Raw genomic sequence first — 25,089 nt, forward strand, 5'->3', positions numbered from 1 at the left:
GTGCAGGCAGCTCAATCCATAGACAATCTATTGTGAAAATACAGCAAGGCTTAAGCAGTAGTCGTGGCCGAGTGGTTAAGGCGATGGACTAGAAATCCATGTTTGTTAGTGCATCAAAATCTTTGGGATGCCAGCTTGTTTTCTCTTTTTCTTACACACATTCTCTTCCCCACCAGTCAATTTCAGCAGCCACACTGAATACTCATTTAGCTAAACATTTAAAGCTATATAAAGAGCATATAATAACATATTTGAGAACCTACAGCATCCTTCGATAGCTCAGCTGGTAGAGCGGAGGACTGTAGAGATGATTGGTGTAGAAATCCTTAGGTCGCTGGTTCAATTCCGGCTCGAAGGAGTTGTTTTTATTTTTTGCTCAGATAGCAATTTTTGGCAATTTACAAACTCAAAATATACAGAGTATAAAGCATTCTCTAAGTCTGGGGTAGCCAACTCCAGTCCTCGAGAGCTACCAACAGTTAATGTTTTTCAGCTCACCTCACAGAATCACAAGTGAAGTAATTAGCTCCACCTGTGGATCTTTTAAAATGTGTTAGTGAGTAATGAGTGCACCTGTGCAGCAGCTAGGTTGTCTAGAAGATGGGAACTGTTGGTAGCTCTCGAGGACTGGAGTTGGCTACTGAGAGACATAAGCAGTGGTTGTGGCAAAGTGATTTTTGTAAAAATGTTTTTGTAAATATGATTTTAAAGTTTGAAGCCTGAAAACGTAAGCTTTTTGTTGCAAAATTGCATTTTATGTCGAAAAATATTATCTTCCACAATGCCGAAACCTGGGATCGAAGCAGGGACCTTTAGATCTTCAGTCTATTGCTCTTCCAACTGAGCTATTTCGGCAAGCTCCCTTGGTCTTGCAATCGTTTTTCGGGGCAAAATGTAAGGAGAATGAAGTTTTGGGTGTATTTGGGTCAATATAATACATCCTCACTTTCTGACTGCAGGCATCTCAATCCATAGACAATCTATTGTGAAACTAGGACATGGTTTATTCAGTAGTCGTGGCCGAGTGGTTAAGGCGATGGACTTGAAATCCATTGGGGTCTCCCCGCGCAGGTTCAAATCCTGCCGACTACGAAAGCCTTAAGTTTTCTCTTTTCTGCAAGTTTTTAAAAACTTGAAACCTGTGATGCCCATAGCGAGTTCAGGCCATTAGCGCATCAAATGTAAAGGAGAATGAAGTTTTGGGTGTGTTTGGGTCAATACAATACATCCTCAATTTCTCAGTGCAGGCAGCTCAATCCATAGACAATCTATTGTGAAAATACAGCAAGGCTTAAGCAGTAGTCGTGGCCGAGTGGTTAAGGCGATGGACTAGAAATCCATGTTTGTTAGTGCATCAAAATCTTTGGGATGCCAGCTTGATTTCTATTGTTCTTACACACATTCTCTTCCCCACCAGTCAATTTCAGCAGCCACACTGAAGGAGTTGTTTTTATTTTTTGATCAGGTAGCAATTTTTGGCAATTTACAAACTCAAAATATACAGAGTATAAAGCATTCTCTAAGTCTGGGGTAGCCAACTCCAGTCCTCGAGAGCTACCAACAGTTAATGTTTTTCAGCTCACCTCACAGAATCACAAGTGAAGTAATTAGCTCCACCTGTGGATCTTTTAAAATGTGTTAGTGATCAATGAGTGCACCTGTGCAGCAGCTAGGTTGTCTGGAAGATAGGAACTGTTGGTAGCTCTCGAGGACTGGAGTTGGCTACTGAGAGACATAAGCAGTGGTTGTGGCAAAGTAATTTTTGTAAAAATGTTTTTGTAAATATGATTTTAAAGTTTGAAGCCTGAAAACGTAAGCTTTTTGTTGCAAAATTGCATTTTATGTCGAAAAATATTATCTTCCACAATGCCGAAACCCGGGATCAAAGCAGGGACCTTTAGATCTTCAGTCTATTGCTCTACCAACTGAGCTATTTCGGCAAGCTCCCTTGGTCTTGCAATTGTTTTTCGGGGCAAAATGTAAGGAGAATGAAGTTTTGGGTGTATTTGGGTCAATATAATACATCCTCACTTTCTGACTGCAGGCATCTCAATCCATAGACAATCTATTGTGAAACTAGGACATGGTTTATTCAGTAGTCGTGGCCGAGTGGTTAAGGCGATGGACTTGAAATCCATTGGGGTCTCCCCGCGCAGGTTCAAATCCTGCCGAATACGAACGCCTTAAGTTTTCTCTTTTCTGCAAGTTTTTTAAAACTTGAAACCTGTGATGCCCATAGCGAGTTCAGGCCATTAGCGCATCAAATGTAAAGGAGAATGAAGTTTTGGGTGTGTTTGGGTCAATACAATACATCCTCAATTTCTCAGTGCAGGCAGCTCAATCCATAGACAATCTATTGTGAAAATACAGCAAGGCTTAAGCAGTAGTCGTGGCCGAGTGGTTAAGGCGATGGACTAGAAATCCATGTTTGTTAGTGCATCAAAATCTTTGGGATGCCAGCTTGTTTTCTCTTTTTCTTACACACATTCTCTTCCCCACCAGTCAATTTCAGCAGCCACACTGAATACTCATTTAGCTAAACATTTAAAGCTATATAAAGAGCATATAATAACATATTTGAGAACCTACAGCATCCTTCGATAGCTCAGCTGGTAGAGCGGAGGACTGTAGAGATGATTGGTGTAGAAATCCTTAGGTCGCTGGTTCAATTCCGGCTCGAAGGAGTTGTTTTTATTTTTTGCTCAGATAGCAATTTTTGGCAATTTACAAACTCAAAATATACAGAGTATAAAGCATTCTCTAAGTCTGGGGTAGCCAACTCCAGTCCTCGAGAGCTACCAACAGTTAATGTTTTTCAGCTCACCTCACAGAATCACAAGTGAAGTAATTAGCTCCACCTGTGGATCTTTTAAAATGTGTTAGTGAGTAATGAGTGCACCTGTGCAGCAGCTAGGTTGTCTAGAAGATGGGAACTGTTGGTAGCTCTCGAGGACTGGAGTTGGCTACTGAGAGACATAAGCAGTGGTTGTGGCAAAGTGATTTTTGTAAAAATGTTTTTGTAAATATGATTTTAAAGTTTGAAGCCTGAAAACGTAAGCTTTTTGTTGCAAAATTGCATTTTATGTCGAAAAATATTATCTTCCACAATGCCGAAACCCGGGATCGAAGCAGGGACCTTTAGATCTTCAGTCTATTGCTCTTCCAACTGAGCTATTTCGGCAAGCTCCCTTGGTCTTGCAATCGTTTTTCGGGGCAAAATGTAAGGAGAATGAAGTTTTGGGTGTATTTGGGTCAATATAATACATCCTCACTTTCTGACTGCAGGCATCTCAATCCATAGACAATCTATTGTGAAACTAGGACATGGTTTATTCAGTAGTCGTGGCCGAGTGGTTAAGGCGATGGACTTGAAATCCATTGGGGTCTCCCTGCGCAGGTTCAAATCCTGCCGACTACGAAAGCCTTAAGTTTTCTCTTTTCTGCAAGTTTTTAAAAACTTGAAACCTGTTATGCCCATAGCGAGTTCAGGCCATTAGCGCATCAAATGTAAAGGAGAATGAAGTTTTGGGTGTGTTTGGGTCAATACAATACATCCTCAATTTCTCAGTGCAGGCAGCCTAATCCATAGACAATCTATTGTGAAAATACAGCAAGGCTTAAGCAGTAGTCGTGGTCGAGTGGTTAAGGCGATGGACTAGAAATCCATGTTTGTTAGTGCATCAAAATCTTTGGTATGCCAGCTTGATTTCTCTTTTTCTTACACACATTCTCTTCCCCACCAGTCAATTTCAGCAGCCACACTGAAGGAGTTGTTTTTATTTTTTGCTCAGATAGCAATTTTTGGCAATTTACAAACTCAAAATATACAGAGTATAAAGCATTCTCTAAGTCTGGGGTAGCCAACTCCAGTCCTCGAGAGCTACCAACAGTTAATGTTTTTCAGCTCACCTCACAGAATCACAAGTGAAGTAATTAGCTCCACCTGTGGATCTTTTAAAATGTGTTAGTGAGTAATGAGTGCACCTGTGCAGCAGCTAGTTTGTCTGGAAGATGGGAACTGTTGGTAGCTCTCGAGGACTGGAGTTGGCTACTGAGAGACATAAGCAGTGGTTGTGGCAAAGTGATTTTTGTAAAAATGTTTTTGTAAATATGATTTTAAAGTTTGAAGCCTGAAAACGTAAGCTTTTTGTTGCAAAATTGCATTTTATGTCGAAAAATATTATCTTCCACAATGCCGAAACCCGGGATCGAAGCAGGGACCTTTAGATCTTCAGTCTATTGCTCTCCCAACTGAGCTATTTCGGCAAGCTCCCTTGGTCTTGCTATCGTTTCTCGGGGCAAAATGTAAGGAGAATGAAGTTTTGGGTGTATTTGGGTCAATATAATACATCCTCACTTTCTGACTGCAGGCATCTCAATCCATAGACAATCTAATGTGAAACTAGGACATGGTTTATTCAGTAGTTGTGGCCGAGTGGTTAAGGCGATGGACTTGAAATCTATTGGGGTCTCCCCGCGCAGGTTCAAATCCTGCCGACTACGAACGCCTTAAGTTTTCTCTTTTCTGCAAGTTTTTAAAAACTTGAAACCTGTGATGCCCATAGCGAGTTCAGGCCATTAGCGCATCAAATGTAAAGGAGAATGAAGTTTTGGGTGTGTTTGGGTCAATACAATACATCCTCAATTTCTCAGTGCAGGCAGCTCAATCCATAGACAATCTATTGTGAAAATACAGCAAGGCTTAAGCAGTAGTCGTGGCCGAGTGGTTAAGGCGATGGACTAGAAATCCATGTTTGTTAGTGCATCAAAATCTTTGGGATGCCAGCTTGTTTTCTCTTTTTCTTACACACATTCTCTTCCCCACCAGTCAATTTCAGCAGCCACACTGAATAGAAATTATTAATTAGAAATTAATTTTCAAAGCCAAATTTTAAACAAAGGTTGTCAAATGGTTATAAACAATAGAATATTCACATTATTCCTAGAACACTCATTTAGCTAAACATTTAAAGCTATATTAAGAGCATATAATAACATATTTGAGAACCTACAGCATCCTTCGATAGCTCAGCTGGTAGAGCGGAGGCCTGTAGAGATGATTGGTGTAGAAATCCTTAGGTCGCTGGTTCAATTCCGGCTCGAAGGAGTTGTTTTTATTTTTTGCTAAGATAGCAATTTTTGGCAATTTACAAACTCAAAATATACAGAGTATAAAGCATTCTCTAAGTCTGGGGTAGCCAACTCCAGTCCTCGAGAGCTACCAACAGTTAATGTTTTTCAGCTCACCTCACAGAATCACAAGTGAAGTAATTAGCTCCACCTGTGGATCTTTTAAAATGTGTTAGTGAGTAATGAGTGCACCTGTGCAGCAGCTAGGTTGTCTGGAAGATGGGAACTGTTGGTAGCTCTCGAGGACTGGAGTTGGCTACTGAGAGACATAAGCAGTGGTTGTGGCAAAGTGATTTTTGTAAAAATGTTTTTGTAAATATGATTTTAAAGTTTGAAGCCTGAAAACGTAAGCTTTTTGTTGCAAAATTGCATTTTATGTCGAAAAATATTATCTTCCACAATGCCGAAACCCGGGATCGAAGCAGGGACCTTTAGATCTTCAGTCTATTGCTCTCCCAACTGAGCTATTTCGGCAAGCTCCCTTGGTCTTGCTATCGTTTCTCGGGGCAAAATGTAAGGAGAATGAAGTTTTGGGTGTATTTGGGTCAATATAATACATCCTCACTTTCTGACTGCAGGCATCTCAATCCATAGACAATCTAATGTGAAACTAGGACATGGTTTATTCAGTAGTCGTGGCCGAGTGGTTAAGGCGATGGACTTGAAATCCATTGGGGTCTCCCCGCGCAGGTTCAAACCCTGCCGACTACGAACGCCTTAAGTTTTCTCTTTTCTGCAAGTTTTTAAAAACTTGAAACCTGTGATGCCCATAGCGAGTTCAGGCCATTAGCGCATCAAATGTAAAGGAGAATGAAGTTTTGGGTGTGTTTGGGTCAATACAATACATCCTCAATTTCTCAGTGCAGGCAGCTTAATCCATAGACAATCTATTGTGAAAATACAGCAAGGCTTAAGCAGTAGTCGTGGCCGAGTGGTTAAGGCGATGGACTAGAAATCCATGTTTGTTAGTGCATCAAAATCTTTGGGATGCCAGCTTGATTTCTCTTTTTCTTACACACATTCTCTTCCCCACCAGTCAATTTCAGCAGCCACACTGAAGGAGTTGTTTTTATTTTTTGCTCAGATAGCAATTTTTGGCAATTTACAAACTCAAAATATACAGAGTATAAAGCATTCTCTAAGTCTGGGGTAGCCAACTCCAGTCCTCGAGAGCTACCAGCAGTTAATGTTTTTCAGCTCACCTCACAGAATCACAAGTGAAGTAATTAGCTCCACCTGTGGATCTTTTAAAATGTGTTAGTGAGTAATGAGTGCACCTGTGCAGCAGCTAGGTTGTCTGGAAGATGGGAACTGTTGGTAGCTCTCGAGGACTGGAGTTGGCTACTGAGAGACATAAGCAGTGGTTGTGGCAAAGTGATTTTTGTAAAAATGTTTTTGTAAATATGATTTTAAAGTTTGAAGCCTGAAAACGTAAGCTTTTTGTTGCAAAATTGCATTTTATGTCGAAAAATATTATCTTCCACAATGCCGAAACCCGGGATCGAAGCAGGGACCTTTAGATCTTCAGTCTATTGCTCTCCCAACTGAGCTATTTCGGCAAGCTCCCTTGTTCTTGCTATCGTTTTTCGGGGCAAAATGTAAGGAGAATGAAGTTTTGGGTGTATTTGGGTCAATATAATACATCCTCACTTTCTGACTGCAGGCATCTCAATCCATAGACAATCTATTGTGAAACTAGGATGTGGTTTATTCAGTAGTCGTGGCCGAGTGGTTAAGGCGATGGACTTGAAATCCATTGGGGTCTCCCCGCGAAGGTTCAAATCCTGCCGACTACGAACGCCTTAAGTTTTCTCTTTTCTGCAAGTTTTTAAAAACTTGAAACCTGTGATGCCCATAGCGAGTTCAGGCCATTAGCGCATCAAATGTAAAGGAGAATGAAGTTTTGGGTGTGTTTGGGTCAATACAATACATCCTCAATTTCTCAGTGCAGGCAGCTCAATCCATAGACAATCTATTGTGAAAATACAGCAAGGTTTAAGCAGTAGTCGTGGCCGAGTGGTTAAGGCGATGGACTAGAAATCCATGTTTGTTAGTGCATCAAAATCTCTGGGATGCCAGCTTGTTTTCTCTTTTTCTTACACACATTCTCTTCCCCACCAGTCAATTTCAGCAGCCACACTGAAGGAGTTGTTTTTATTTTTTGCTCAGATAGCAATTTTTGGCAATTTACAAACTCAAAATATACAGAGTATAAAGCATTCTCTAAGTCTGGGGTAGCCAACTCCAGTCCTCGAGAGCTACCAACAGTTAATGTTTTTCAGCTCACCTCACAGAATCACAAGTGAAGTAATTAGCTCCACCTGTGGATCTTTTAAAATGTGTTAGTGAGTAATGAGTGCACCTGTGCAGCAGCTAGTTTGTCTGGAAGATGGGAACTGTTGGTAGCTCTCGAGGACTGGAGTTGGCTACTGAGAGACATAAGCAGTGGTTGTGGCAAAGTGATTTTTGTAAAAATGTTTTTGTAAATATGATTTTAAAGTTTGAAGCCTGAAAACGTAAGCTTTTTGTTGCAAAATTGCATTTTATGTCGAAAAATATTATCTTCCACAATGCCGAAACCCGGGATCGAAGCAGGGACCTTTAGATCTTCAGTCTATTGCTCTCCCAACTGAGCTATTTCGGCAAGCTCCCTTGGTCTTGCTATCGTTTCTCGGGGCAAAATGTAAGGAGAATGAAGTTTTGGGTGTATTTGGGTCAATATAATACATCCTCACTTTCTGACTGCAGGCATCTCAATCCATAGACAATCTAATGTGAAACTAGGACATGGTTTATTCAGTAGTTGTGGCCGAGTGGTTAAGGCGATGGACTTGAAATCTATTGGGGTCTCCCCGCGCAGGTTCAAATCCTGCCGACTACGAACGCCTTAAGTTTTCTCTTTTCTGCAAGTTTTTAAAAACTTGAAACCTGTGATGCCCATAGCGAGTTCAGGCCATTAGCGCATCAAATGTAAAGGAGAATGAAGTTTTGGGTGTGTTTGGGTCAATACAATACATCCTCAATTTCTCAGTGCAGGCAGCTCAATCCATAGACAATCTATTGTGAAAATACAGCAAGGCTTAAGCAGTAGTCGTGGCCGAGTGGTTAAGGCGATGGACTAGAAATCCATGTTTGTTAGTGCATCAAAATCTTTGGGATGCCAGCTTGTTTTCTCTTTTTCTTACACACATTCTCTTCCCCACCAGTCAATTTCAGCAGCCACACTGAATAGAAATTATTAATTAGAAATTAATTTTCAAAGCCAAATTTTAAACAAAGGTTGTCAAATGGTTATAAACAATAGAATATTCACATTATTCCTAGAACACTCATTTAGCTAAACATTTAAAGCTATATAAAGAGCATATAATAACATATTTGAGAACCTACAGCATCCTTCGATAGCTCAGCTGGTAGAGCGGAGGCCTGTAGAGATGATTGGTGTAGAAATCCTTAGGTCGCTGGTTCAATTCCGGCTCGAAGGAGTTGTTTTTATTTTTTGCTAAGATAGCAATTTTTGGCAATTTACAAACTCAAAATATACAGAGTATAAAGCATTCTCTAAGTCTGGGGTAGCCAACTCCAGTCCTCGAGAGCTACCAACAGTTAATGTTTTTCAGCTCACCTCACAGAATCACAAGTGAAGTAATTAGCTCCACCTGTGGATCTTTTAAAATGTGTTAGTGAGTAATGAGTGCAACTGTGCAGCAGCTAGGTTGTCTGGAAGATGGGAACTGTTGGTAGCTCTCGAGGACTGGAGTTGGCTACTGAGAGACATAAGCAGTGGTTGTGGCAAAGTGATTTTTGTAAAAATGTTTTTGTAAATATGATTTTAAAGTTTGAAGCCTGAAAACGTAAGCTTTTTGTTGCAAAATTGCATTTTATGTCGAAAAATATTATCTTCCACAATGCCGAAACCCGGGATCGAAGCAGGGACCTTTAGATCTTCAGTCTATTGCTCTCCCAACTGAGCTATTTCGGCAAGCTCCCTTGGTCTTGCTATCGTTTCTCGGGGCAAAATGTAAGGAGAATGAAGTTTTGGGTGTATTTGGGTCAATATAATACATCCTCACTTTCTGACTGCAGGCATCTCAATCCATAGACAATCTAATGTGAAACTAGGACATGGTTTATTCAGTAGTCGTGGCCGAGTGGTTAAGGCGATGGACTTGAAATCCATTGGGGTCTCCCCGCGCAGGTTCAAACCCTGCCGACTACGAACGCCTTAAGTTTTCTCTTTTCTGCAAGTTTTTAAAAACTTGAAACCTGTGATGCCCATAGCGAGTTCAGGCCATTAGCGCATCAAATGTAAAGGAGAATGAAGTTTTGGGTGTGTTTGGGTCAATACAATACATCCTCAATTTCTCAGTGCAGGCAGCTTAATCCATAGACAATCTATTGTGAAAATACAGCAAGGCTTAAGCAGTAGTCGTGGCCGAGTGGTTAAGGCGATGGACTAGAAATCCATGTTTGTTAGTGCATCAAAATCTTTGGGATGCCAGCTTGATTTCTCTTTTTCTTACACACATTCTCTTCCCCACCAGTCAATTTCAGCAGCCACACTGAAGGAGTTGTTTTTATTTTTTGCTCAGATAGCAATTTTTGGCAATTTACAAACTCAAAATATACAGAGTATAAAGCATTCTCTAAGTCTGGGGTAGCCAACTCCAGTCCTCGAGAGCTACCAGCAGTTAATGTTTTTCAGCTCACCTCACAGAATCACAAGTGAAGTAATTAGCTCCACCTGTGGATCTTTTAAAATGTGTTAGTGAGTAATGAGTGCACCTGTGCAGCAGCTAGGTTGTCTGGAAGATGGGAACTGTTGGTAGCTCTCGAGGACTGGAGTTGGCTACTGAGAGACATAAGCAGTGGTTGTGGCAAAGTGATTTTTGTAAAAATGTTTTTGTAAATATGATTTTAAAGTTTGAAGCCTGAAAACGTAAGCTTTTTGTTGCAAAATTGCATTTTATGTCGAAAAATATTATCTTCCACAATGCCGAAACCCGGGATCGAAGCAGGGACCTTTAGATCTTCAGTCTATTGCTCTCCCAACTGAGCTATTTCGGCAAGCTCCCTTGTTCTTGCTATCGTTTTTCGGGGCAAAATGTAAGGAGAATGAAGTTTTGGGTGTATTTGGGTCAATATAATACATCCTCACTTTCTGACTGCAGGCATCTCAATCCATAGACAATCTATTGTGAAACTAGGACGTGGTTTATTCAGTAGTCGTGGCCGAGTGGTTAAGGCGATGGACTTGAAATCCATTGGGGTCTCCCCGCGAAGGTTCAAATCCTGCCGACTACGAACGCCTTAAGTTTTCTCTTTTCTGCAAGTTTTTAAAAACTTGAAACCTGTGATGCCCATAGCGAGTTCAGGCCATTAGCGCATCAAATGTAAAGGAGAATGAAGTTTTGGGTGTGTTTGGGTCAATACAATACATCCTAAATTTCTCAGTGCAGGCAGCTCAATCCATAGACAATCTATTGTGAAAATACAGCAAGGTTTAAGCAGTAGTCGTGGCCGAGTGGTTAAGGCGATGGACTAGAAATCCATGTTTGTTAGTGCATCAAAATCTCTGGGATGCCAGCTTGTTTTCTCTTTTTCTTACACACATTCTCTTCCCCACCAGTCAATTTCAGCAGCCACACTGAAGGAGTTGTTTTTATTTTTTGCTCAGATAGCAATTTTTGGCAATTTACAAACTCAAAATATACAGAGTATAAAGCATTCTCTAAGTCTGGGGTAGCCAACTCCAGTCCTCGAGAGCTACCAACAGTTAATGTTTTTCAGCTCACCTCACAGAATCACAAGTGAAGTAATTAGCTCCACCTGTGGATCTTTTAAAATGTGTTAGTGAGTAATGAGTGCACCTGTGCAACAGCTAGGTTGTCTGGAAGATAGGAACTGTTGGTAGCTCTCGAGGACTGGAGTTGGCTACTGAGAGACATAAGCAGTGGTTGTGGCAAAGTGATTTTTGTAAAAATGTTTTTGTAAATATGATTTTAAAGTTTGAAGCCTGAAAACGTAAGCTTTTTGTTGCAAAATTGCATTTTATGTCGAAAAATATTATCTTCCACAATGCCGAAACCCGGGATCGAAGCAGGGACCTTTAGATCTTCAGTCTATTGCTCTCCCAACTGAGCTATTTCGGCAAGCTCCCTTGGTCTTGCAATCGTTTTTCGGGGCAAAATGTAAGGAGAATGAAGTTTTGGGTGTATTTGGGTCAATATAATACATCCTCACTTTCTGACTGCAGGCATCTCAATCCATAGACAATCTATTGTGAAACTAGGGCATGGTTTATTCAGTAGTCATGGCCGAGTGGTTAAGGCGATGGACTTGAAATCCATTGGGGTCTCCCCGCGCAGGTTCAAATCCTGCCGACTACGAACGCCTTAAGTTTTCTCTTTTCTGCAAGTTTTTAAAAACTTGAAACCTGTGATGCCCATAGCGAGTTCAGGCCATTAGCGCATCAAATGTAAAGGAGAATGAAGTTTTGGGTGTGTTTGGGTCAATACAATACATCCTCAATTTCTCAGTGCAGGCAGCTCAATCCATAGACAATCTATTGTGAAAATACAGCAAGGCTTAAGCAGTAGTCGTGGCCGAGTGGTTACGGCGATGGACTAGAAATCCATGTTTGTTAGTGCATCAAAATCTTTGGGATGCCAGCTTGTTTTCTCTTTTTCTTACACACATTCTCTTCCCCACCAGTCAATTTCAGCAGCCACACTGAATAGAAATTATTAATTAGAAATTAATTTTCAAAGCCAAATTTTAAACAAAGGTTGTCAAATGGTTATAAACAATAGAATATTCACATTATTCCTAGAACACTCATTTAGCTAAACATTTAAAGCTATATAAAGAGCATATAATAACATATTTGAGAACCTACAGCATCCTTCGATAGCTCAGCTGGTAGAGCGGAGGACTGTAGAGATGATTGGTGTAGAAATCCTTAGGTCGCTGGTTCAATTCCGGCTCGAAGGAGTTGTTTTTATTTTTTGCTCAGATAGCAATTTTTGGCAATTTACAAACTCAAAATATACAGAGTATAAAGCATTCTCTAAGTCTGGGGTAGCCAACTCCAGTCCTCGAGAGCTACCAACAGGTAATGTTTTTCAGCTCACCTCACAGAATCACAAGTGAAGTAATTAGCTCCACCTGTGGATCTTTTAAAATGTGTTAGTGAGTAATGAGTGCACCTGTGCAGCAGCTAGGTTGTCTGGAAGATGGGAACTGTTGGTAGCTCTCGAGGACTGGAGTTGGCTACTGAGAGACATAAGCAGTGGTTGTGGCAAAGTGATTTTTGTAAAAATGTTTTTGTAAATATGATTTTAAAGTTTGAAGCCTGAAAACGTAAGCTTTTTGTTGCAAAATTGCATTTTTATGTCGAAAAATATTATCTTCCACAATGCCGAAACCCGAGATCGAAGCAGGGACCTTTAGATCTTCAGACTATTGCTCTCCCAACCGAGCTATTTCGGCAAGCTCCCTTGGTCTTGGTCTTGCAATCGTTTTTCGGGGTAAAATGTAAGGAGAATGAAGTTTTGGATGTATTTGGGTCAATATAATACATCCTCACTTTCTGAATGCAGGCATCTCAATCCATAGACAATCTATTGTGAAACTAGAACATGGTTTATTCAGTAGTCGTGGCCGAGTGGTTAAGGAGATGGACTTGAAATCCATTGGGGTCTCCCCGCGCAGGTTCAAATCCTGCCGACTATGAACGCCTTAAGTTTTCTCTTTTCTGCAAGTTTTTAAAAACTTGAAACCTGTGATGCCCATAGCGAGTTCAGGCCATTAGCGCATCAAATGTAAAGGAGAATGAAGTTTTGGGTGTGTTTGGGTCAATACAATACATCCTCAATTTCTCAGTGCAGGCAGCTCAATCCATAGACAATCTATTGTGAAAATACAGCAAGGCTTAAGCAGTAGTCGTGGCCGAGTGGTTAAGGCGATGGCCTAGAAATCCATGTTTGTTAGTGCATCAAAATCTTTGGGATGCCAGCTTGTTTTCTCTTTTTCTTACACACATTCTCTTCCCCACCAGTCAATTTCAGCAGCCACACTGAATAGAAATTATTAATTAGAAATTAATTTTCAAAGCCAAATTTTAAACAAAGGTTGTCAAATGGTTATAAACAATAGAATATTCACATTATTCCTAGAACACTCATTTAGCTAAACATTTAAGGCTATATAAAGAGCATATAATAACATATTTGAAAACCTACAGCATCCTTCGATAGCTCAGCTGGTAGAGCGGAGGACTGTAGAGATGGTTGGTGTAGAAATCCTTAGGTCGCTGGTTCAATTCCGGCTCGAAGGAGTTGTTTTTATTTTTTGCTCAGATAGCAATTTTTGGCAATTTACGAACTCAAAATATACAGAATATAAAGCATTCTCTAAGTCTGGGGTAGCCAACTCCAGTCCTCGAGAGCTACCAACAGTTAATGTTTTCCAGCTCACCTCACAGAATCACAAGTGAAGTAATTAGCTCCACCTGTGGATCTTTTAAAATGTGTTAGTGAGTAATGAGTGCACCTGTGCAGCAGCTAGGTTGTCTGGAAGATGGGAACTGTTGGTAGCTCTCGAGGACTGGAGTTGGCTACTGAGAGACATAAGCAGTGGTTGTGGCAAAGTGATTTTTGTAAAAATGTTTTTGTAAATATGATTTTAAAGTTTGAAGCCTGAAAACGTAAGCTTTTTGTTGCAAAATTGCATTTTATGTCGAAAAATATTATCTTCCACAATGCCGAAACCCGGGATCGAAGCAGGGACCTTTAGATCTTCAGTCTATTGCTCTCCCAACTGAGCTATTTCGGCAAGCTCCCTTGGTCTTGCAATCGTTTTTCGGGGCAAAATGTAAGGAGAATGAAGTTTTGGGTGTATTTGGGTCAATATAATACATCCTCACTTTCTGACTGCAGGCATCTCAATCCATAGACAATCTATTGTGAAACTAGAGCATGGTTTATTCAGTAGTCGTGGCCGAGTGATTAAGGCGATGGACTTGAAATCCATTGGGGTCTCCCCGCGCAGGTTCAAATCCTGCCGACTACGAACGCCTTAAGTTTTCTCTTTTCTGCAAGTTTTTAAAAACTTGAAACCTGTGATGCCCATAGCGAGTTCAGGCCATTAGCGCATCAAATGTAAAGGAGAATGAAGTTTTGGGTGTGTTTGGGTCAATACAATACATCCTCAATTTCTCAGTGCAGGCAGCTCAATCCATAGACAATCTATTGTGAAAATACAGCAAGGCTTAAGCAGTAGTCGTGGCCGAGTGGTTAAGGCGATGGACTAGAAATCCATGTTTGTTAGTGCATCAAAATCTTTGGGATGCCAGCTTGTTTTCTCTTTTTCTTACACACATTCTCTTCCCCACCAGTCAATTTCAGCAGCCACCCTGAAGGAGTTGTTTTTATTTTTTGCTCAGATAGCAATTTTTGGCAATTTACAAACTCAAAATATACAGAGTATAAAGCATTCTCTAAGTCTGGGGTAGCCAACTCCAGTCCTCGAGAGCTACCAACAGTTAATGTTTTTCAGCTCACCTCACAGAATCACAAGTGAAGTAATTAGCTCCACCTGTGGATCTTTTAAAATGTGTTAGTGAGTAATGAGTGCACCTGTGCAGCAGCTAGGTTGTCTGGAAGATGGGAACTGTTGGTAGCTCTCGAGGACTGGAGTTGGCTACTGAGAGACATAAGCAGTGGTTGTGGCAAAGTGATTTTTGTAAAAATGTTTTTGTAAATATGATTTTAAAGTTTGAAGCCTGAAAACGTAAGCTTTTTGTTGCAAAATTGCATTTTATGTCGAAAAATATTATCTTCCACAATGCCGAAACCCGGGATCGAAGCAGGGACCTTTAGATCTTCAGTCTATTGCTCTCCCAACTGAGCTATTTCGGCAAGCTCCCTTGGTCTTGCTATCGTTTCTCGGGGCAAAATGTAAGGAGAATGAAGTTTTGGGTGTATTTGGGTCAATATAATACATCCTCACTTTCTGACTGCAGGCATCTCAATCCATAGACAATCTAATGTGAAACTAGGACATGGTTTATTCAGTAGTCGTGGCCGAGTGGTTAAGGCGATGGACTTGAAATCCATTGGGGTCTCCCCGCGCAGGTTCAAACCCTGCCGACTACGAACGCCTTAAGTTTTCTCTTTTCTGCAAGTTTTTAAAAACTTGAAACCTGTGATGCCCATAGCGAGTTCAGGCCATAAGCGCATCAAATGTAAAGGAGAATGAAGTTTTGGGTGTGTTTGGGTCAATACAATACATCCTCAATTTCTCAGTGCAGGCAGCTCAATCCATAGACAATCTATTGTGAAAATACAGCAAGGCTTAAGCAGTAGTCGTGGCCGAGTGGTTAAGGCGATGGACTAGAAATCCATGTTTGTTAGTGCATCAAAATCTTTGGGATGCCAGCTTGATTTCTCTTTTTCTTACACACATTCTCTTCCCCACCAGTCAATTTCAGCAGCCACACTGAAGGAGTTGTTTTTATTTTTTGCTAAGATAGCAATTTTTGGCAATTTACAAACTCAAAATATACAGAGTATAAAGCATTCTCTAAGTCTGGGGTAGCCAACTCCAGTCCTCGAGAGCTACCAACAGTTAATGTTTTTCAGCTCACCTCACAGAATCACAAGTGAAGTAATTAGCTCCACCTGTGGATCTTTTAAAATGTGTTAGTGAGTAATGAGTGCACCTGTGCAGCAGCTAGGTTGTCTGGAAGATGGGAACTGTTGGTAGCTCTCGAGGACTGGAGTTGGCTACTGAGAGACATAAGCAGTGGTTGTGGCAAAGTGATTTTTGTAAAAATGTTTTTGTAAATATGATTTTAAAGTTTGAAGCCTGAAAACGTAAGCTTTTTGTTGCAAAATTGCATTTTATGTCGAAAAATATTATCTTCCACAATGCCGAAACCCGGGATCGAAGCAGGGACCTTTAGATCTTCAGTCTATTGCTCTCCCAACTGAGCTATTTCGGCAAGCTCCCTTGGTCTTGCAATCGTTTTTCGGGGCAAAATGTAAGGAGAATGAAGTTTTGGGTGTATTTGGGTCAATATAATACATCCTCACTTTCTGACTGCAGGCATCTCAATCCATAGACAATCTATTGTGAAACTAGGACATGGTTTATTCAGTAGTCGTGGCCGAGTGGTTAAGGCGATGGACTTGAAATCCATTGGGGTCTCCCCGCGCAGGTTCAAATCCTGCCGACTACGAACGCCTTAAGTTTTCTCTTTTCTGCAAGTTTTTAAAAACTTGAAACCTGTGATGCCCATAGCGAGTTCAGGCCATTAGCGCATCAAATGTAAAGGAGAATGAAGTTTTGGGTGTGTTTGGGTCAATACAATACATCCTCAATTTCTCAGTGCAGGCAGCTCAATCCATAGACAATCTATTGTGAAAATACAGCAAGGCTTAAGCAGTAGTCGTGGCCGAGTGGTTAAGGCGATGGACTAGAAATCCATGTTTGTTAGTGCATCAAAATCTTTGGGATGCCAGCTTGTTTTCTCTTTTTCTTACACACATTCTCTTCCCCACCAGTCAATTTCAGCAGCCACCCTGAAGGAGTTGTTTTTATTTTTTGCTCAGATAGCAATTTTTGGCAATTTACAAACTCAAAATATACAGAGTATAAAGCATTCTCTAAGTCTGGGGTAGCCAACTCCAGTCCTCGAGAGCTACCAACAGTTAATGTTTTTCAGCTCACCTCACAGAATCACAAGTGAAGTAATTACCTCCACCTGTGGATCTTTTAAAATGTGTTAGTGAGTAATGAGTGCACCTGTGCAGCAGCTAGGTTGTCTGGAAGATGGGAACTGTTGGTAGCTCTCGAGGACTGGAGTTGGCTACTGAGAGACATAAGCAGTGGTTGTGGCAAAGTGATTTTTGTAAAAATGTTTTTGTAAATATGATTTTAAAGTTTGAAGCCTGAAAACGTAAGCTTTTTGTTGCAAAATTGCATTTTATGTCGAAAAATATTATCTTCCACAATGCCGAAACCCGGGATCGAAGCAGGGACCTTTAGATCTTCAGTCTATTGCTCTCCCAACTGAGCTATTTCGGCAAGCTCCCTTGGTCTTGCTATCGTTTCTCGGGGCAAAATGTAAGGAGAATGAAGTTTTGGGTGTATTTGGGTCAATATAATACATCCTCACTTTCTGACTGCAGGCATCTCAATCCATAGACAATCTAATGTGAAACTAGGACATGGTTTATTCAGTAGTCGTGGCCGAGTGGTTAAGGTGATGGACTTGAAATCCATTGGGGTCTCCCCGCGCAGGTTCAAACCCTGCCGACTACGAACGCTTTAAGTTTTCTCTTTTCTGCAAGTTTTTAAAAGCTTGAAACCTGTGATGCCCATAGCGAGTTCAGGCCATTAGCGCATCAAATGTAAAGGAGAATGAAGTTTTGGGTGTGTTTGGGTCAATACAATACATCCTCAATTTCTCAGTGCAGGCAGCTCAATCCATAGACAATCTATTGTGAAAATACAGCAAGGATTAAGCAGTAGTCGTGGCCGAGTGGTTAAGGCGATGGACTAGAAATCCATGTTTGTTAGTGCATCAAAATCTTTGGGATGCCAGCTTGTTTTCTCTTTTTTTTACTCACATTCTCTTCCCCACCAGTCAATTTCAGCAGCCACCCTGAAGGAGTTGTTTTTATTTTTTGCTCAGATAGCAATTTTTGGCAATTTACAAACTCAAAATATACAGAGTATAAAGCATTCTCTAAGTCTGGGGTAGCCAACTCCAGTCCTCGAGAGCTACCAACAGTTAATGTTTTTCAGCTCACCTCACAGAATCACAAGTGAAGTAATTAGCTCCACCTGTGGATCTTTTAAAATGTGTTAGTGAGTAATGAGTGCACCTGTGCAGCAGCTAGGTTGTCTGGAAGATGGGAACTGTTGGTAGCTCTCGAGGACTGGAGTTGGCTACTGAGAGACATAAGCAGTGGTTGTGGCAAAGTGATTTTTGTAAAAATGTTTTTGTAAATATGATTTTAAAGTTTGAAGCCTGAAAACGTAAGCTTTTTGTTGCAAAATTGCATTTTATGTCGAAAAATATTATCTTCCACAATGCCGAAACCCGGGATCGAAGCAGGGACCTTTAGATCTTCAGTCTATTGCTCTCCCAACTAAGCTATTTCGGCAAGCTCCCTTGGTCTTGCAATCGTTTTTCGGGGCAAAATGTAAGGAGAATGAAGTTTTGGGTGTATTTGGGTCAATATAATACATCCTCACTTTCTGACTGCAGGCATCTCAATCCATAGACAATCTATTGTGAAACTAGGACATGGTTTATTCAGTAGTCGTGGCCGAGTGGTTAAGGCGATGGACTTGAAATCCATTGGGGTCTCCCCGCGCAGGTTCAAATCCTGCCGACTACGAACGCCTTAAGTTTTCTCTTTTCTGCAAGTTTTTAAAAACTTGAAACCTGTGATGCCCATAGCGAGTTCAGGCCATTAGCGCATCAAATGTAAAGGAGAATGAAGTTTTGGGTGTGTTTGGGTCAATACAATACATCCTCAATTTCTCAGTGCAGGCAGCTCAATCCATAGACAATCTATTGTGAAAATACAGCAAGGCTTAAGCAGTAGTCGTGGCCGAATGCTTAAGGCGATGGACTAGAAATCCATGTTTGTTAGTGCATCAAAATCTTTGGGATGCCAGCTTGTTTTCTCTTTTTCTTACACACATTCTCTTCCCCACCAGTCAATTTCAGCAGCCACACTGAATAGAAATTATTAATTAGAAATTAATTTTCAAAGCCAAATTTTAAACAAAGGTTTTCAAATGGTTATAAACAATAGAATATTCACATTATTCCTAGAACACTCATTTAGCTAAACATTTAAAGCTATATAAAGAGCATATAATAACATATTTGAGAACCTACAGCATCCTTCGATAGCTCAGCTTGTAGAGCGGAGGACTGTAGAGATGATTGGTGTAGAAATCCTTAGGTCGCTGGTTCAATTCCGGCTCGAAGGAGTTGTTTTTATTTTTTGCTCAGATAGCAATTTTTGGCAATTTACAAACTCAAAATATACAGAGTATAAAGCATTCTCTAAGTCTGGGGTAGCCAACTCCAGTCCTCGAGAGCTACCAACAGTTAATGTTTTTCAGCTCACCTCACAGAATCACAAGTGAAGTAATTAGCTCCACCTGTGGATCTTTTAAAATGTGTTAGTGAGTAATGAGTGCACCTGTGCAGCAGCTAGGTTGTCTGGAAGATGGGAACTGTTGGTAGCTCTCGAGGACTGGAGTTGGCTACTGAGAGACATAAGCAGTGGTTGTGGCAAAGTGATTTTTGTAAAAATGTTTTTGTAAATATGATTTTAAAGTTTGAAGCCTGAAAACGTAAGCTTTTTGTTGCAAAATTGCATTTTTATGTCGAAAAATATTATCTTCCACAATGCCGAAACCCGAGATCGAAGCAGGGACCTTTAGATCTTCAGACTATTGCTCTCCCAACTGAGCTATTTCGGCAAGCTCCCTTGGTCTTGGTCTTGCAATCGTTTTTCGGGGCAAAATGTAAGGAGAATGAAGTTTTGGGTGTATTTGGGTCAATATAATACATCCTCACTTTCTGAATGCAGGCATCTCAATCCATAGACAATCTATTGTGAAACTAGAACATGGTTTATTCAGTAGTCGTGGCCGAGTGGTTAAGGCGATGGACTTGAAATCCATTGGGGTCTCCCCGTGCAGGTTCAAATCCTGCCGACTACGAACGCCTTAAGTTTTCTCTTTTCTGCAAGTTTTTAAAAACTTGAAACCTGTGATGCCCATAGCGAGTTCAGGCCATTAGCGCATCAAATGTAAAGGAGAATGAAGTTTTGGGTGTGTTTGGGTCAATACAATACATCCTCAATTTCTCAGTGCAGGCAGCTCAATCCATAGACAATCTATTGTGAAAATACAGCAAGGCTTAAGCAGTAGTCGTGGCCGAGTGGTTAAGGCGATGGACTAGAAATCCATGTTTGTTAGTGCATCAAAATCTTTGGGATGCCAGCTTGTTTTCTCTTTTTCTAACACACATTCTCTTCCCCACCAGTCAATTTCAGCAGCCACACTGAATAGAAATTATTAATTAGAAATTAATTTTCAACGCCAAATTTTAAACAAAGGTTGTCAAATGGTTATAAACAATAGAATATTCACATTATTCCTAGAACACTCATTTAGCTAAACATTTAAAGCTATATAAAGAGCATATAATAACATATTTGAGAACCTACAGCATCCTTCGATAGCTCAGCTGGTAGAGCGGAGGACTGTAGAGATGATTGGTGTAGAAATCCTTAGGTCGCTGGTTCAATTCCGGCTCGAAGGAGTTGTTTTTATTTTTTGCTCAGATAGCAATTTTTGGCAATTTACAAACTCAAAATATACAGAGTATAAAGCATTCTCTAAGTCTGGGGTAGCCAACTCCAGTCCTCGAGAGCTACCAACAGTTAATGTTTTTCAGCTCACCTCACAGAATCACAAGTGAAGTAATTAGCTCCACCTGTGGATCTTTTAAAATGTGTTAGTGAGTAATGAGTGCACCTGTGCAGCAGCTAGGTTGTCTGGAAGATGGGAACTGTTGGTAGCTCTCGAGGACTGGAGTTGGCTACTGAGAGACATAAGCAGTGGTTGTGGCAAAGTGATTTTTGTAAAAATGTTTTTGTAAATATGATTTTAAAGTTTGAAGCCTGAAAACGTAAGCTTTTTGTTGCAAAATTGCATTTTTATGTCGAAAAATATTATCTTCCACAATGCCGAAACCCGAGATCGAAGCAGGGACCTTTAGATCTTCAGACTATTGCTCTCCCAACTGAGCTATTTCGGCAAGCTCCCTTGGTCTTGGTCTTGCAATCGTTTTTCGGGGCAAAATGTAAGGAGAATGAAGTTTTGGATGTATTTGGGTCAATATAATACATCCTCACTTTCTGAATGCAGGCATCTCAATCCATAGACAATCTATTGTGAAACTAGAACATGGTTTATTCAGTAGTCGTGGCCGAGTGGTTAAGGCGATGGACTTGAAATCCATTGGGGTCTCCCCGCGCAGGTTCAAATCCTGCCGACTATGAACGCCTTAAGTTTTCTCTTTTCTGCAAGTTTTTAAAAACTTGAAACCTGTGATGCCCATAGCGAGTTCAGGCCATTAGCGCATCAAATGTAAAGGAGAATGAAGTTTTGGGTGTGTTTGGGTCAATACAATACATCCTCAATTTCTCAGTGCAGGCAGCTCAATCCATAGACAATCTATTGTGAAAATACAGCAAGGCTTAAGCAGTAGTCGTGGCCGAGTGGTTAAGGCGATGGACTAGAAATCCATGTTTGTTAGTGCATCAAAATCTTTGGGATGCCAGCTTGTTTTCTCTTTTTCTTACACACATTCTCTTCCCCACCAGTCAATTTCAGCAGCCACACTGAATAGAAATTATTAATTAGAAATTAATTTTCAAAGCCAAATTTTAAACAAAGGTTGTCAAATGGTTATAAACAATAGAATATTCACATTATTCCTAGAACACTCATTTAGCTAAACATTTAAGGCTATATAAAGAGCATATAATAACATATTTGAGAACCTACAGCATCCTTCGATAGCTCAGCTGGTAGAGCGGAGGACTGTAGAGATGGTTGGTGTAGAAATCCTTAGGTCGCTGGTTCAATTCCGGCTCGAAGGAGTTGTTTTTATTTTTTGCTCAGATAGCAATTTTTGGCAATTTACGAACTCAAAATATACAGAGTATAAAGCATTCTCTAAGTCTGGGGTAGCCAACTCCAGTCCTCGAGAGCTACCAACAGTTAATGTTTTTCAGCTCACCTCACAGAATCACAAGTGAAGTAATTAGCTCCACCTGTGGATCTTTTAAAATGTGTTAGTGAGTAATGAGTGCACCTGTGCAGCAGCTAGGTTGTCTGGAAGATGGGAACTGTTGGTAGCTCTCGAGGACTGGAGTTGGCTACTGAGAGACATAAGCAGTGGTTGTGGCAAAGTGATTTTTGTAAAAATGTTTTTGTAAATATGATTTTAAAGTTTGAAGCCTGAAAACGTAAGCTTTTTGTTGCAAAATTGCATTTTATGTCGAAAAATATTATCTTCCACAATGCCGAAACCCGGGATCGAAGCAGGGACCTTTAGATCTTCAGTCTATTGCTCTCCCAACTGAGCTATTTCGGCAAGCTCCCTTGGTCTTGCAATCGTTTTTCGGGGCAAAATGTAAGGAGAATGAAGTTTTGGGTGTATTTGGGTCAATATAATACATCCTCACTTTCTGACTGCAGGCATCTCAATCCATAGACAATCTATTGTGAAACTAGGGCATGGTTTATTCAGTAGTCGTGGCCGAGTGATTAAGGCGATGGACTTGAAATCCATTGGGGTCTCCCCGCGCAGGTTCAAATCCTGCCGACTACGAACGCCTTAAGTTTTCTCTTTTCTGCAAGTTTTTAAAAACTTGAAACCTGTGATGCCCATAGCGAGTTCAGGCCATTAGCGCATCAAATGTAAAGGAGAATGAAGTTTTGGGTGTGTTTGGGTCAATACAATACATCCTCAATTTCTCAGTGCAGGCAGCTCAATCCATAGACAATCTATTGTGAAAATACAGCAAGGCTTAAGCAGTAGTCGTGGCCGAGTGGTTAAGGCGATGGACTAGAAATCCATGTTTGTTAGTGCATCAAAATCTTTGGGATGCCAGCTTGTTTTCTCTTTTTCTTACACACATTCTCTTCCCCACCAGTCAATTTCAGCAGCCACCCTGAAGGAGTTGTTTTTATTTTTTGCTCAGATAGCAATTTTTGGCAATTTACAAACTCAAAATATACAGAGTATAAAGCATTCTCTAAGTCTGGGGTAGCCAACTCCAGTCCTCGAGAGCTACCAACAGTTAATGTTTTTCAGCTCACCTCACAGAATCACAAGTGAAGTAATTAGCTCCACCTGTGGATCTTTTAAAATGTGTTAGTGAGTAATGAGTGCACCTGTGCAGCAGCTAGGTTGTCTGGAAGATGGGAACTGTTGGTAGCTCTCGAGGACTGGAGTTGGCTACTGAGAGACATAAGCAGTGGTTGTGGCAAAGTGATTTTTGTAAAAATGTTTTTGTAAATATGATTTTAAAGTTTGAAGCCTGAAAACGTAAGCTTTTTGTTGCAAAATTGCATTTTATGTCGAAAAATATTATCTTCCACAATGCCGAAACCCGGGATCGAAGCAGGGACCTTTAGATCTTCAGTCTATTGCTCTCCCAACTGAGCTATTTCGGCAAGCTCCCTTGGTCTTGCTATCGTTTCTCGGGGCAAAATGTAAGGAGAATGAAGTTTTGGGTGTATTTGGGTCAATATAATACATCCTCACTTTCTGACTGCAGGCATCTCAATCCATAGACAATCTAATGTGAAACTAGGACATGGTTTATTCAGTAGTCGTGGCCGAGTGGTTAAGGCGATGGACTTGAAATCCATTGGGGTCTCCCCGCGCAGGTTCAAACCCTGCCGACTACGAACGCCTTAAGTTTTCTCTTTTCTGCAAGTTTTTAAAAACTTGAAACCTGTGATGCCCATAGCGAGTTCAGGCCATAAGCGCATCAAATGTAAAGGAGAATGAAGTTTTGGGTGTGTTTGGGTCAATACAATACATCCTCAATTTCTCAGTGCAGGCAGCTCAATCCATAGACAATCTATTGTGAAAATACAGCAAGGCTTAAGCAGTAGTCGTGGCCGAGTGGTTAAGGCGATGGACTAGAAATCCATGTTTGTTAGTGCATCAAAATCTTTGGGATGCCAGCTTGATTTCTCTTTTTCTTACACACATTCTCTTCCCCACCAGTCAATTTCAGCAGCCACACTGAAGGAGTTGTTTTTATTTTTTGCTAAGATAGCAATTTTTGGCAATTTACAAACTCAAAATATACAGAGTATAAAGCATTCTCTAAGTCTGGGGTAGCCAACTCCAGTCCTCGAGAGCTACCAACAGTTAATGTTTTTCAGCTCACCTCACAGAATCACAAGTGAAGTAATTAGCTCCACCTGTGGATCTTTTAAAATGTGTTAGTGAGTAATGAGTGCACCTGTGCAGCAGCTAGGTTGTCTGGAAGATGGGAACTGTTGGTAGCTCTCGAGGACTGGAGTTGGCTACTGAGAGACATAAGCAGTGGTTGTGGCAAAGTGATTTTTGTAAAAATGTTTTTGTAAATATGATTTTAAAGTTTGAAGCCTGAAAACGTAAGCTTTTTGTTGCAAAATTGCATTTTATGTCGAAAAATATTATCTTCCACAATGCCGAAACCCGGGATCGAAGCAGGGACCTTTAGATCTTCAGTCTATTGCTCTCCCAACTGAGCTATTTCGGCAAGCTCCCTTGGTCTTGCAATCGTTTTTCGGGGCAAAATGTAAGGAGAATGAAGTTTTGGGTGTATTTGGGTCAATATAATACATCCTCACTTTCTGACTGCAGGCATCTCAATCCATAGACAATCTATTGTGAAACTAGGACATGGTTTATTCAGTAGTCGTGGCCGAGTGGTTAAGGCGATGGACTTGAAATCCATTGGGGTCTCCCCGCGCAGGTTCAAATCCTGCCGACTACGAACGCCTTAAGTTTTCTCTTTTCTGCAAGTTTTTAAAAACTTGAAACCTGTGATGCCCATAGCGAGTTCAGGCCATTAGCGCATCAAATGTAAAGGAGAATGAAGTTTTGGGTGTGTTTGGGTCAATACAATACATCCTCAATTTCTCAGTGCAGGCAGCTCAATCCATAGACAATCTATTGTGAAAATACAGCAAGGCTTAAGCAGTAGTCGTGGCCGAGTGGTTAAGGCGATGGACTAGAAATCCATGTTTGTTAGTGCATCAAAATCTTTGGGATGCCAGCTTGTTTTCTCTTTTTCTTACACACATTCTCTTCCCCACCAGTCAATTTCAGCAGCCACCCTGAAG

At 40.7% G+C, this 25,089-nt stretch overlaps 30 non-coding genes across 30 annotated transcripts; all 30 read left to right on the top strand.

The window, feature by feature from the left end:
- The first annotated feature begins 268 nt into the window (after positions 1 to 268).
- Positions 269 to 358, top strand: TRNAY-GUA (transfer RNA tyrosine (anticodon GUA)). The gene is given in 2 exon segments: positions 269 to 305; positions 323 to 358. It is a non-coding gene; the product is annotated as a tRNA-Tyr (tRNA).
- Positions 359 to 1,010: 652 nt separating this feature from the next.
- TRNAS-UGA (transfer RNA serine (anticodon UGA)) lies at positions 1,011 to 1,092 on the top strand. Its single transcript has one exon. It is a non-coding gene; the product is annotated as a tRNA-Ser (tRNA).
- A 1,003-nt stretch (positions 1,093 to 2,095) lies between these two features.
- Positions 2,096 to 2,177, top strand: TRNAS-UGA (transfer RNA serine (anticodon UGA)). The gene has a single exon. It is a non-coding gene; the product is annotated as a tRNA-Ser (tRNA).
- Positions 2,178 to 2,594: 417 nt separating this feature from the next.
- TRNAY-GUA (transfer RNA tyrosine (anticodon GUA)) lies at positions 2,595 to 2,684 on the top strand. Its single transcript is given in 2 exon segments — positions 2,595 to 2,631; positions 2,649 to 2,684. It is a non-coding gene; the product is annotated as a tRNA-Tyr (tRNA).
- Positions 2,685 to 3,336: 652 nt separating this feature from the next.
- Positions 3,337 to 3,418, top strand: TRNAS-UGA (transfer RNA serine (anticodon UGA)). The gene has a single exon. It is a non-coding gene; the product is annotated as a tRNA-Ser (tRNA).
- Positions 3,419 to 4,421: 1,003 nt separating this feature from the next.
- Positions 4,422 to 4,503, top strand: TRNAS-UGA (transfer RNA serine (anticodon UGA)). Its single transcript has one exon. It is a non-coding gene; the product is annotated as a tRNA-Ser (tRNA).
- Positions 4,504 to 5,017: 514 nt separating this feature from the next.
- On the top strand, positions 5,018 to 5,107 carry TRNAY-GUA (transfer RNA tyrosine (anticodon GUA)). The gene is given in 2 exon segments: positions 5,018 to 5,054; positions 5,072 to 5,107. It is a non-coding gene; the product is annotated as a tRNA-Tyr (tRNA).
- A 652-nt stretch (positions 5,108 to 5,759) lies between these two features.
- On the top strand, positions 5,760 to 5,841 carry TRNAS-UGA (transfer RNA serine (anticodon UGA)). Its single transcript has one exon. It is a non-coding gene; the product is annotated as a tRNA-Ser (tRNA).
- Positions 5,842 to 6,844: 1,003 nt separating this feature from the next.
- Positions 6,845 to 6,926, top strand: TRNAS-UGA (transfer RNA serine (anticodon UGA)). The gene has a single exon. It is a non-coding gene; the product is annotated as a tRNA-Ser (tRNA).
- Positions 6,927 to 7,929: 1,003 nt separating this feature from the next.
- TRNAS-UGA (transfer RNA serine (anticodon UGA)) lies at positions 7,930 to 8,011 on the top strand. The gene has a single exon. It is a non-coding gene; the product is annotated as a tRNA-Ser (tRNA).
- Positions 8,012 to 8,525: 514 nt separating this feature from the next.
- TRNAY-GUA (transfer RNA tyrosine (anticodon GUA)) lies at positions 8,526 to 8,615 on the top strand. The gene is given in 2 exon segments: positions 8,526 to 8,562; positions 8,580 to 8,615. It is a non-coding gene; the product is annotated as a tRNA-Tyr (tRNA).
- A 652-nt stretch (positions 8,616 to 9,267) lies between these two features.
- On the top strand, positions 9,268 to 9,349 carry TRNAS-UGA (transfer RNA serine (anticodon UGA)). Its single transcript has one exon. It is a non-coding gene; the product is annotated as a tRNA-Ser (tRNA).
- Positions 9,350 to 10,352: 1,003 nt separating this feature from the next.
- TRNAS-UGA (transfer RNA serine (anticodon UGA)) lies at positions 10,353 to 10,434 on the top strand. Its single transcript has one exon. It is a non-coding gene; the product is annotated as a tRNA-Ser (tRNA).
- Positions 10,435 to 11,437: 1,003 nt separating this feature from the next.
- On the top strand, positions 11,438 to 11,519 carry TRNAS-UGA (transfer RNA serine (anticodon UGA)). The gene has a single exon. It is a non-coding gene; the product is annotated as a tRNA-Ser (tRNA).
- A 514-nt stretch (positions 11,520 to 12,033) lies between these two features.
- TRNAY-GUA (transfer RNA tyrosine (anticodon GUA)) lies at positions 12,034 to 12,123 on the top strand. The gene is given in 2 exon segments: positions 12,034 to 12,070; positions 12,088 to 12,123. It is a non-coding gene; the product is annotated as a tRNA-Tyr (tRNA).
- A 659-nt stretch (positions 12,124 to 12,782) lies between these two features.
- Positions 12,783 to 12,864, top strand: TRNAS-UGA (transfer RNA serine (anticodon UGA)). Its single transcript has one exon. It is a non-coding gene; the product is annotated as a tRNA-Ser (tRNA).
- A 514-nt stretch (positions 12,865 to 13,378) lies between these two features.
- On the top strand, positions 13,379 to 13,468 carry TRNAY-GUA (transfer RNA tyrosine (anticodon GUA)). The gene is given in 2 exon segments: positions 13,379 to 13,415; positions 13,433 to 13,468. It is a non-coding gene; the product is annotated as a tRNA-Tyr (tRNA).
- A 652-nt stretch (positions 13,469 to 14,120) lies between these two features.
- TRNAS-UGA (transfer RNA serine (anticodon UGA)) lies at positions 14,121 to 14,202 on the top strand. Its single transcript has one exon. It is a non-coding gene; the product is annotated as a tRNA-Ser (tRNA).
- Positions 14,203 to 15,205: 1,003 nt separating this feature from the next.
- TRNAS-UGA (transfer RNA serine (anticodon UGA)) lies at positions 15,206 to 15,287 on the top strand. The gene has a single exon. It is a non-coding gene; the product is annotated as a tRNA-Ser (tRNA).
- Positions 15,288 to 16,290: 1,003 nt separating this feature from the next.
- On the top strand, positions 16,291 to 16,372 carry TRNAS-UGA (transfer RNA serine (anticodon UGA)). The gene has a single exon. It is a non-coding gene; the product is annotated as a tRNA-Ser (tRNA).
- Positions 16,373 to 17,375: 1,003 nt separating this feature from the next.
- TRNAS-UGA (transfer RNA serine (anticodon UGA)) lies at positions 17,376 to 17,457 on the top strand. The gene has a single exon. It is a non-coding gene; the product is annotated as a tRNA-Ser (tRNA).
- A 1,003-nt stretch (positions 17,458 to 18,460) lies between these two features.
- TRNAS-UGA (transfer RNA serine (anticodon UGA)) lies at positions 18,461 to 18,542 on the top strand. The gene has a single exon. It is a non-coding gene; the product is annotated as a tRNA-Ser (tRNA).
- A 514-nt stretch (positions 18,543 to 19,056) lies between these two features.
- On the top strand, positions 19,057 to 19,146 carry TRNAY-GUA (transfer RNA tyrosine (anticodon GUA)). Its single transcript is given in 2 exon segments — positions 19,057 to 19,093; positions 19,111 to 19,146. It is a non-coding gene; the product is annotated as a tRNA-Tyr (tRNA).
- Positions 19,147 to 19,805: 659 nt separating this feature from the next.
- Positions 19,806 to 19,887, top strand: TRNAS-UGA (transfer RNA serine (anticodon UGA)). The gene has a single exon. It is a non-coding gene; the product is annotated as a tRNA-Ser (tRNA).
- Positions 19,888 to 20,401: 514 nt separating this feature from the next.
- Positions 20,402 to 20,491, top strand: TRNAY-GUA (transfer RNA tyrosine (anticodon GUA)). Its single transcript is given in 2 exon segments — positions 20,402 to 20,438; positions 20,456 to 20,491. It is a non-coding gene; the product is annotated as a tRNA-Tyr (tRNA).
- Positions 20,492 to 21,150: 659 nt separating this feature from the next.
- TRNAS-UGA (transfer RNA serine (anticodon UGA)) lies at positions 21,151 to 21,232 on the top strand. Its single transcript has one exon. It is a non-coding gene; the product is annotated as a tRNA-Ser (tRNA).
- A 514-nt stretch (positions 21,233 to 21,746) lies between these two features.
- On the top strand, positions 21,747 to 21,836 carry TRNAY-GUA (transfer RNA tyrosine (anticodon GUA)). The gene is given in 2 exon segments: positions 21,747 to 21,783; positions 21,801 to 21,836. It is a non-coding gene; the product is annotated as a tRNA-Tyr (tRNA).
- Positions 21,837 to 22,488: 652 nt separating this feature from the next.
- TRNAS-UGA (transfer RNA serine (anticodon UGA)) lies at positions 22,489 to 22,570 on the top strand. The gene has a single exon. It is a non-coding gene; the product is annotated as a tRNA-Ser (tRNA).
- A 1,003-nt stretch (positions 22,571 to 23,573) lies between these two features.
- Positions 23,574 to 23,655, top strand: TRNAS-UGA (transfer RNA serine (anticodon UGA)). The gene has a single exon. It is a non-coding gene; the product is annotated as a tRNA-Ser (tRNA).
- A 1,003-nt stretch (positions 23,656 to 24,658) lies between these two features.
- TRNAS-UGA (transfer RNA serine (anticodon UGA)) lies at positions 24,659 to 24,740 on the top strand. Its single transcript has one exon. It is a non-coding gene; the product is annotated as a tRNA-Ser (tRNA).
- The last annotated feature ends 349 nt before the right edge of the window (positions 24,741 to 25,089 follow it).

This window comes from Crinia signifera, chromosome 3 (assembly GCF_055691185.1).
Source record: "Crinia signifera chromosome 3, ASM5569118v1, whole genome shotgun sequence".
NCBI lineage: Eukaryota > Metazoa > Chordata > Amphibia > Anura > Myobatrachidae > Crinia > Crinia signifera.